This window comes from Zingiber officinale, chromosome 1B, assembly GCF_018446385.1.
Source record: "Zingiber officinale cultivar Zhangliang chromosome 1B, Zo_v1.1, whole genome shotgun sequence".
NCBI classification, from domain to species: domain Eukaryota; kingdom Viridiplantae; phylum Streptophyta; class Magnoliopsida; order Zingiberales; family Zingiberaceae; genus Zingiber; species Zingiber officinale.
Window position 1 is genome coordinate 121,222,282 of NC_055986.1, and position 10,890 is coordinate 121,233,171.

Consider the following 10,890-nt stretch of genomic DNA (forward strand, 5'->3'; position numbering starts at 1 on the left):
AGAACAAGAAGAAGAGACCCTTTCTTCCATCACCACACTTTAGAACCACAAGCGAAAAGGAAGTAAGTATCCCCTCACCTATGGTACAAGTGGTTTTAATGTGTTTTTGGATTTTATGAGGATTTTAAAACCTAGAAACAAAGTTGTGAAAATTCGGCCAAAGAAAGGACTTGTTGATCCTAGGAATGTTTAATATAAGCCTTGATTCATGATAATTTTTCTATGCTTTGGAAGAAGGTTTTCTCTCATATTTTTATATATATGTGATGCTGGATTAGAGATGTACCTAACCCTAGAGTTTCGGCCAAAAAGGTTTTATAAGGGCTAGGGAATTTATTTGTTTACCTAACTTGCACAAAACCCTCTAAATAAATGGTTAAGGATCCATTATTGTTTTCATACTTGAAGGTTACTTGGAACCAAAAGTACCCCACTCACAAGTTTCGGCCAAGGAAGGGTTTAGGGTTAGGAAGACTTTGAATTTAAATTCACCATGTTTATATGATAGAATATAGAGTTTCTTAAAGAGTTGCATGCTTGTATGTTGATAGAAACTCATGAACATCATTTTTAATGTTTCGGCCATGGTAAGGTGGATGCTTTAGAATAGCTTAAACAGATTTTTTTTTTAACATGCTCAAAATCTCTATGACAATAAGATATGAAAGTTGTTTGATGCTCCCATGCTTAATTAGAGTATAGGAAAATTGGTTGCATGATATATGATAATTATGACCACAAGGGTCCTAGCTTGTTTGTGAACCAAACTTATATGTATAGTTTCTTTAATATTTTTGCCATAAAACTTGTTTAGGTTTTCCATACTTTAGGCCACCTAAAACCTAGTTTAAAGACTTGGAAGGTTTCGGCCAAACATATGCTATGAGATAAAGAAAGGAAAAAACCTAGGAAACCTAAGACACAATTTAAATATATGCTTATAGTGCTTGACTGTTATACATGTTATGAAATGTGTTATGAATTTCTATGCTTTTATGCCATTTGAACAAATTCCATGCTTGATGAGGTTCGGCCATGTAGGGTTTAAAGACCTAGAAACCTTAAAATTTAGACCTCATGTGTTAAAGATGCTTCTTATGAAATTGAGATAACATGTTGATTGTGTTCACATGCTTATACATTTAACTATGATTCAAATGGACACCTTAAAGTCTCGGCCATGAAGGGATACATGCCTTAGAAACCCTAGAACTTACATTGAACATGCTCATATCACTCTCCATGAAATATGAAATGTAGAAAGCTAAAAATTCACATGCTATATGTTGTTAGTGACCTAAATTGATGCTAAGGGAAGTTTCGGCCATGACCACTTGTATGATGCCATTTATAAATTTATACATGATGCTAGAGTAAGTTCACATGCTTGTATGCTTGCTTGAAAACCTAAATGAGTACTTGTAAGTTTCGGCCATGACATAATTTTAAGGGCTTAAAGGATTTAGGAACTAACTCAATTGTGCTTACCATATTCCTTGAAACAAATGCTATAAATATGGTTAAGGTTTCCATGCTTTATGTCATTTAGAACCTTGTTTCACACTTGTTAAGGTTCGGCCAAATGAGGTTTAATGACTTGGAGAACTTAGAGTCCAAGTAAATCTTGTTTATAATACTTCCTATGAAAATGATATGTGGATGAATTAGGTTCTACATGCTTGGATGTTGTTTAAAACCTGAATTGGCACCTAAGAGGGTTTCGGCCAAGATAAGAACCCAAAGGATTAGGAAGCTTAGTACCCAAATTAATCATGTTACATTGTTCCTCATGATTGGATGAGCACATGATACACTTTTATGCTTAGACATGTATGCTTGTGAGCTATACAAGATGAGAATTCCTACGATATGTTATGAGTTCAAAATATGCATGCTTTATGTTATGATATGTGGGTAAATTTTACATGCTTTGATGATATGATATGAGCTGAAAATATGCATGCTTATGTTATGATATGTGGTTAAATTATGCATGCTTTGATGCTATGTTTAGTGCTTAAAATATGCATGCTTTCATGATATGTTATGTGGTTAAATTATGCATGCTTGATGATATGCTTTATGCTTAAGATATGCATGTTTTTATGATTTATGCCTAAGTGATGCATATTGTTATGATATGATGTATGCCTAAGTGATGCATACCTTTATGACATGATGTATGCCTAAGTGATGCATACCTTTATGATATGATGTATGCCTAAGTGATGCATACTTTTATGACATGATGTATGCCTAAGTGATGCATACTTTTATGATAGGATGTGTGCCTAAGTGATGCATGCTTTTATGATGTATGATATGTATAAGTATGACATGTACTTTACTTTATATGACTTGTACCAAGGGTGGGCTCCATAAGCGCCCCGGGGTCGATGGAATAAGACTCGGGCCTCGTTAGGGATGAGCTCCTAAGTGCCCCTAGGTCGATGGAGTAAGACTCGGGCCTAGTATGTTGCCTTGTAGGGTTCAAGACTTGCTACCTTGGACCTACATAGGTTGCGCGCAATATGTAAGTGGTACATAGCCGGGATCCCCTTTAAGTTGAGATTATGTTCAAGTATATATGTAAGAAGAAATGGTGTTAAAGATCATGAGACATACACATGTTTTTCGGATACATGTTTTTCAAAATCATATTGCATATACCTTATGATGATTTATGATATGCCATGGTTAGATATGATTATGTTATGTTCCATGATATGTCCATGTGTAGGATATGACATGACTCCTTATGACGATATGCCATGATTAGATACGATTATGTTATGCTTCATGCTATGCTTTACGCTATGATATGCCATGACTAGTTATGATTTCTTCATGTTGCATGATATGCTTAAAAGAGTATGTTACATTATGTCATGACTAGTTGAAATGATGTCATGTTGAGACATTCTTTGATTATACTATGATTTTCGGTTTTAGTGAGTAGGAAAGAAACTTACTGAGCCATGAGTGCTCACAACTTACTGTCCTTGTACCACAGATAAAGGAAAAAGCTGGATGAGCTAGAGGAGTAGCAGGAGAGGCAAGGAGATGTGTGTGGCAGTGGCTAGGCAACCAAATAAGAACCTGCTTTAAAAACTTTTAAAGAACTATGCTTTGGTATCATGAATTGTAGTACCGTATGTGTGACTTGATGTTATGTTTCTACTAATTTTGATATCATGTTATTGAGGCCATGATAGTGTAGTTCGGATTTGATGAAAGGGAAAACAAAAGAAAAGTTTTTATTAAACTAAGAGAATTATTTTAAGTCTTCCGCTGTTTTAAAAAGAAAAATTTGTACATAGAGTATCGTAGCCCCGTCCCTTAGGGTTAGCAGGGAGGGCGGGCGTTACAGAGTGTGCGCAGAGTCCTTGCTGCATAATCTCCGTCATCACCCCCGTCATCCGCCTTGGTGAATCCTTCCGGTGGGTGCCAGGTCGACCAGGCTCCTCAACGACTTTCCGTCAACATCGACTCTAGCATTGCCCGCCTCTGTCTGACTCAGCTTCCAGACGGGATCATCTAATTTACAAGAATTTTTGACAATATTTTTATAAACTTAAATAATTGGTCAGGAGGTAGAGATCGTACCTGACTTACCTTGTCGATCTCTAATTCTCCCCCTATAGAACTGCTTTCTTTTGACGTTGCTCCCCCTTCATCAATGCTCTCGATGCTCATCTCCAATGAATTTGCTCTGTCGTCTTCTTGGTGACTTACCATCAATGTAAGTCTGGCGTAGGCTACGACATCCGAATCTGATGACGATGTTTCGTCCCATGTCACTTTTAGATCCTTGTGCCTTTTCTGGGTCGCTCTTTTATCTTTTTCTTTGTCCTTGATCTTGTTCTTCAGTTTTGGGTAGTTGTCTTTGACGCACCCTTCTTCATTGCAGTGGTAGCATCTTACCTTTCCTTTCCTTCTTTTGCCCTGCACTTAATTAAACTTATTAGTTTTGAAAAAAAAAATTGAATTTCCTTACCATAAATGTCGTTTCATCATCATCGAGAGAAGTTTCGGATTCTGATTCATCCATTTTTGCCTTTAAGGAAATATTGTGTCTTTTCTCTTTCTTTAGATCTACATATCTTGACTCATGAATTTCAAATGTTGAAAAAAGTTCTTCTAAATTACTTACCTTTAAGTCCTTAGAGATCAAATATGCATCTACTAAAGGTGTTCATTCAGGAGTCCTAGGAAATGTATTAAGTATGTATCTTAGTGAATCTCAGTTGGTTATCTTTTCTCTGAGATTCATGAGTCCAGTGATGAGTTCTTGTATTCTTAAGTAGAGGTGTGTGACAGTTTCGCCTTCTTCTAACTGAAGGTTGCTGATATGGTTCCGAAGCAGATCCCGTCTCGTGAGTTTTGATTTCGAGGTTCCTTCATGGATTTTCAAGAATTTTTCCCAGAGATCTTTGGCTGACTCGCAGGTCCCAATCCGATTGACTTCTTGTGGCGGTAAAACACTCAATAAATGAAATTCTACCTTGTCGTTTGCCACGAAGTCAGCTTGCTCTTTTTTAGTCCACTGATGTTCTTCTTTATCCTTTGGTGTTGCAAAAATAATCTTCATTATTAATAATAAATCAAAATCTATTTTTTAAAATGCCTCCATCTTCTTTTTCCAGTTCATAAACTCTCCCTCAAACTTAGGCGGATAGATACTCGGTCTGTCCATCGACTTCTGTGCTTCGATCGACGGTTAGTTCTTCTAAAGTGGTTGAGTTCTGATACCACTTGTTAGTCCCTTACAGCTAGCAAGAGGGGTGAATTGCTTGAAAATAAAAATGCAAATCTTTCTCGATCTTATAGCTTGATTAAAACACTTGTACAAAAAATAACTAATTAAAAAAGAGAAAGAAGAGACAGATCTTTTACTTGGTTTGCAATCAAGAGATTGTTGATCCAAGATGTTGAAAGCTCACTAAAATCTCCTTCTGACAGAGAAGCCTCTTATAGCAGTTAAAGTACTAGATCACAAAACTAAACAAAAAGAAGATCATTTACACGTATTTTCTTTAACTACTAGGATCAGGGCTATATTTATAGCCCTGATTCGAGCGCTTGGAAGGGTTTCGGGTGCCTGGACATGGATAAAACTTTATCCACATCACAATGGATCACGTCGCAATGGATCTGGATAAAATCTTTAGTCCGAGCACCTGGAAGGATTTTGGGCGCCTGGATCACCTTCGCATAGGGGCACCTCGCCAAGGCACCCCAGCTGGACCAAGCCGGTCCTGGCACCCAAAGTAGCTATGGGCGCTCGGACTCCAACCAGCCTATAGTTGACTTTTTGTTCGGGTCTTCTGCTCCAGCTCCGCTCACTTGGGTGATTTCGGCCATCCAAATAGGGCTCATTCAAACTTATTTTCCAACCCACTCGAGCAACCTTCCGTTTTGGATTTCATCCCTCGAAAACACCACACGCCTCCTTCTCATCCGTCAGTGTACTCTTCTGCAGTGCCTCGTCCCTCGAACGCATCGAGCCCGTCGACTCTCTCCCGTGTCGTCTTTCTTGCTAGCTACGTCTTTTGATTAACTTCCTGTGCTCCTAAGTTTCTGCACATTTAGACACAAGGTATCAAAAGATAACAAGACCTAACTCTGACTTGGTTAATCACATTAAAACTAGTACGAGATACTTACAAGATGAACCATGCTACAACCCTCTCGATAGGAGTTTGACATTCTTGCACAAAACAATTAACAAAAGAAAGTTGCCAAGACTCTTGTCTTGGGCTTAGCAGTGCTAAATAAAAGAGGAAAGTATAACTAAAGGGAAAAAAAATTTTAAAAGAAAGAAAAAGTTTTTAAAGCTACTCGAAAAACTATTAAGTAAATTCAGAGCAAACCTAGCTCTAATACCCCAGATTGTTTTGATGTGATCAAACTATTCAACCCCCCTTCTAACCGGCCCAACGATCCCAACAGATAGAGGGGGTGAATATCATTCATTTAAAAACCTTTTCTTTTCTTGTTGAATTGTAAAGCAAATATCAAAGTAGCAGCGGAAGTTAAACTCATAAAGATAGACAAGTTCAGTTACTTGGTTCAAACCTGTGGCGACTCCTACTCCAAGACTCATAATTCTTGATCGCACCATTGGGCAATTCACTAATAGTCTTCTTTATAAAAATTTCAGAGAAGAAGCAACTCGTACAAATGATGTATAGGATAGTAACAAGCTACTATCTTAACAAGGTAATGCAAGCTATAAAGTACACCGACAAAGATGAAAAAATTGAAGCGCAGATCATCAGAGAAGAGTCGTAGCAGCTTGCACACATAAATAAAGCGTAGTAGTAGCAGCAGCATGAACAGAGAAAATAAAAATATTGCTTAGAAAAAGTTATCATCGGCTCAGATCTCGAGGTCCTTTTATAAGTCATGTTCAGTCGACCGAAAAGTTGTTCGATTAACTAATTCTTTCGGTTGACTAATCCATCTATCGGTTGATTGATCCACCAGTTTTTCTTCTTCGTCAAGATATGATCTTTATGTCACTAATGCCATTTAATGTTTAGTCAACTGATCACCTTAATCAGTTGACTAATCCTTGAAACTTCCCTCTTCGTTGTGATATGAATCTGCCACTATGTATACTAAAATAGGTTCGGTCGACTGACTAGGTTCTAACGACCGATCCGCTTGAATTCCATCTTTACCCTACGGATCCGAACCCTGCCACATCAGCTTGGTTCGATCGACTGAACCTCTTGTTCGGTCGATCTATCCCTTTGATTTTTGCAAAACAAAGTTAGTTTCACAGTATAAAAAATATCCCTACAATACAAAATTAGCACAGTAGTATAATGTTGCATGAGTAATAAAAGACAGTAGGATTTGTCTTAATCTTAACTTGGAAAGCTCTTAATTTCTTTAGTTGGATCAATGACCTAGGGCTTATCCCTTCCTAGGATACGACCTCCTCGTCGCTCCACTCCACTTGCTTACCTCAACTTATCTGCCAAACATCAGGTCCTCCAGGCTTGTTTAGACTTTGGCTTAGCATAGAATCGGCTAATCAGGACTTCACCTCCATATCAAGTCCTCAGACCTATGGAGTCCATATGCCAAGTGTCAGGTCCTCGCCCCACTTAGACTTTCCTACCTAGCTTCCATAATCTACTAAGACTTCCCTGCCTAGCTGTGACTAGGACTTTCTGGTTGAGTAAATAACCTACACACTTAGTTAATTCATCAAATCATAACAAGACTTAACTTAAACCTTTGACAATATCAAAACTCAGGTTCGATTCTAGTGGATCCTGCACCAACAGTCTTGTTGTTAAAGGATTCACTTAGAAAGAAGATATTGATTACAAAGAGACTTTCTCACCTGTGCCAACGAAAAACTCCGGTAGGATAATCATGAAACTTATAGCTCATTATAATTTGGAACTACACCAAATGGATGTAAAGACTACATTCCTCTAGATATATATATATATATATATATATATATACAAAGCACCTAGTATAGAGATTAAAGAAGTCTATTTATGGTTTAAAACAGGAGTTTCGTCAGTGCTACTAGAAATTTGATCAAGTGATCATCTCATTTAAATTTAGAGAAAATCTCGTTGATCAATGTATACATGTTAAGTTCAATGGGAGCAAGTTTATAATACTTATTCTGTGCGTGGATGATATATTGCTTGAGAGCAATAATACCAGTTTGCTGCATGAAACCAAGTCATTTCTATCTCATAATTTTGAAATGAAAGATCTTGGTGAAACATATTTTGTTTTAGACATACAAATCTATCGTGATCATTCTAGAGGTATTCTTGGACTTTCACAACATGCTTATATTGAAAAGATACTTATAAGATATGATATACAAAATTGTACATCTGGTGGCACACATGTGTTAAGAGGTGATAAGTTCAGCTTGTAGCAGTGTTCATGGCTTGAACTTGAAATAAAAGAGATGGAACAATTTTCATATACATTAGCAGTGGAAAGTCTCATGTATGCATACATTTGTACTCGACCTGATATATCATTTATAGTGGAGATATTAGGCAGATATGTTAGTAACTCAGGACCATTGCACTGGAAAGTTATCAAGAGAGCTATGCGGTATCTATAGAAAACTAAAGGATATATGCTCGTTTATCGAAGGTCAAATCACTTGGAGGTGATTGGATATTCAAAGTTTGATTTTGTTCAATGCTTAGATAGCAAGAGATCCACTTTAGGCTATATTGTTATGCTGGTTGGAGGAGCTATATCTTGGAAGAGCGTCAAGCAGACACTAATAGCTACTTCTACTATGGAGGTAGAGTTGATTGAATGCTATAAAGTATCCAATCATGGGATTTGGCTGGAAACTTCATCATAGATTTACATATCGTTGATAGCATTGACAGACCACTAATGATCAACTGTGATAACAAAGCTGTAGAATTGTATGCTTAGAACAACTGCAGTTCATCGAAGTTGAAGCACATCAACATCAAGTTTCTGGCGGTTAAAGAAAAAGTTTAGAGTCGTTAGATTATGATAGAGCATATTAATACATATTCTATATTTGTAGATCCACTCACCAAGGGCTTAGTGCCTAAGGTTGTTTTATGCACATGTTGTAGATATGAGAGTTCTTCTTATGGAAGAAGAACTTATCTAGTTGGAGTATGTAATTTTTTATTATTCTATGTTAATAAAGACAAACATTTTATTTTGATTATTGTATAAACTTAAAGTTTAAAATATTAATAGAAATTTATATTTTTGTTTGACACTCTGAATATGATATCATGATTTACTGCTACTATTTAGTATTTGGTGTTTATAAATATGATACAGATTCTTTTTGGAATCATAAGGTTTGGATCATGATTTACTATTATAGTTTAGCATAAGGGATTTACAAATATGATGAGACCCTTTTGGGTCACTTTGGACCAGTTAAAAATTGACATGTACTGACCACATTTTATTTAATTTTTACTGTACACATACATATCTTGATCTATGTTATTAATGATATTAGTATTGCAATTACTGTTGGGGCTTGTTACAGGCATATATAGTAGTTATGACCTCTTTAGTCTTATACCAATGAAGTTAATGGATTATATTGTTTACATAAATATTTTGTACTTGTAAAATTTGATATCAACTAAGTTATATTTGTATTGCAATTACAACTTATATATAACTCAAGTGGAAGATTGTTAGATATTTCCTTTAGATGGGTTTATCTATAAGTTGTACATATGAATACGAACTGAATCTGCTTAAGTGATCAAACTTAAGTTCATTGGGTTTTGAGTTATTAGATGTGGATTTGTCGTGTAGAACTTGTTAGCCTGATCATTTATTATTTATAGGCTGATAACAGATCATATTCTCTTATATATAGAGTTAGTTCCCAAGGGTTTAGGAATGTCTCAAACCTTCTTCTTCTTCCACAAGATCGTCGGATCAACGAGCACTTTACCAAGACCAATGTCAATTCTATTGCATTCAAATTCTTCATGATTTACCGTTTATGTTTTTCTTTGTTATGCCAAGAATTGGTAGAAACAAGATCTTATTCATATACTTATATTTTCCTATTAGAATTTTTATTTGGATTTTAGAATTCATACGGTCGTATAAGATCTCAAGTTCCTTTCAAACAATACATAATTGAGTGTGGGTTTATATTGTATAAGAATATCTTAATCATATTTACTACCAATTTTATTAAAGTTATGTCAATATCAAAATATTCCTTCAGCCATGCTTCAATTATTTTTGAAAAATTAATCGTTACTGAAAATCTAATTTTGTATTATTTTTTATTCATTTACATCCATTTTTTAAGTTTTGGATTTATTCAAGTTAAAATTAAATTATTTGAAACAATAATTTTAAAAATAATAGTTATTTAAACTACTAGTTCATTGTAGATAAACGTAGAAAATGATTTAAAAACTGCGGGAATGTAAATAAAATTAAACTCGACTAATTGAATAGAGATTTTCCAATTAAGCATTCAAATTCATACCAGGATTAAAATTTCAACTGTTAAAAAAAAATTGTGGATATTATAGAGGTAAATTGCTTTTCTCAACCGCTCTCTGTCAGCCCACCCCCTCTCTCTCCCTTATTAAATGATTTTTTTACCCCTTCTTTTAAAATAACAAGTTATTTTATTTTTTTTCTACTTTTATTTATTTTTTTAGTTTACCGTTTATTTTTTTCAATTTTATTTTTTTAAATAAATTTTATTTATTATTTTTTCATCATTTTTTTATTTTTTATCCATATTTTACTTTCAAATTTTTTATAAATAATAACTCCTCAAATTTATTATTAAAAAAAACAAAGATTATAAGATATCAAATCCTCTATCTCAATATCACTTGTCCCCGTATCCCACTCATTGCCTCAGCCCATCGTCGGTGGCACCACCGGCGGCCTTCGGTCGCCACCCCGATTAAAATTATATCCTAGGGGGAAGGTGAATACGGTCGCCATCGACGCGATCAATCCCGAAAATCGGCCGGATTTGAGTAAACTTTCCTTTGTCGGCGATATGAGTCCCTGCTTAAATTCAGCCGAATTTCGACGTCGATCGCCCTGATAGCGACCCCCAGGGGTTCACTTTCCCCTAGGGTATAGTTCTGGTCGGGATGACGACCAGAGGCCGTCGGTAGTGGGCTTGAGGCGATGAGTATGATAGGAGGACAGAGAAAATTGAGGATAAAAAATTCAATCTCATATTGCGAATATAAAAAAGCATGACTTTTTTGTCGAGAAAATACTTTAAAAAAAATGATATAAAGGTAAATAATATGATGAGACTGGGAAGGGAGTGTGTGCGAAAATCTACGATTAAAAAATAAATAAAAGATTATAAATATATAATAAAAA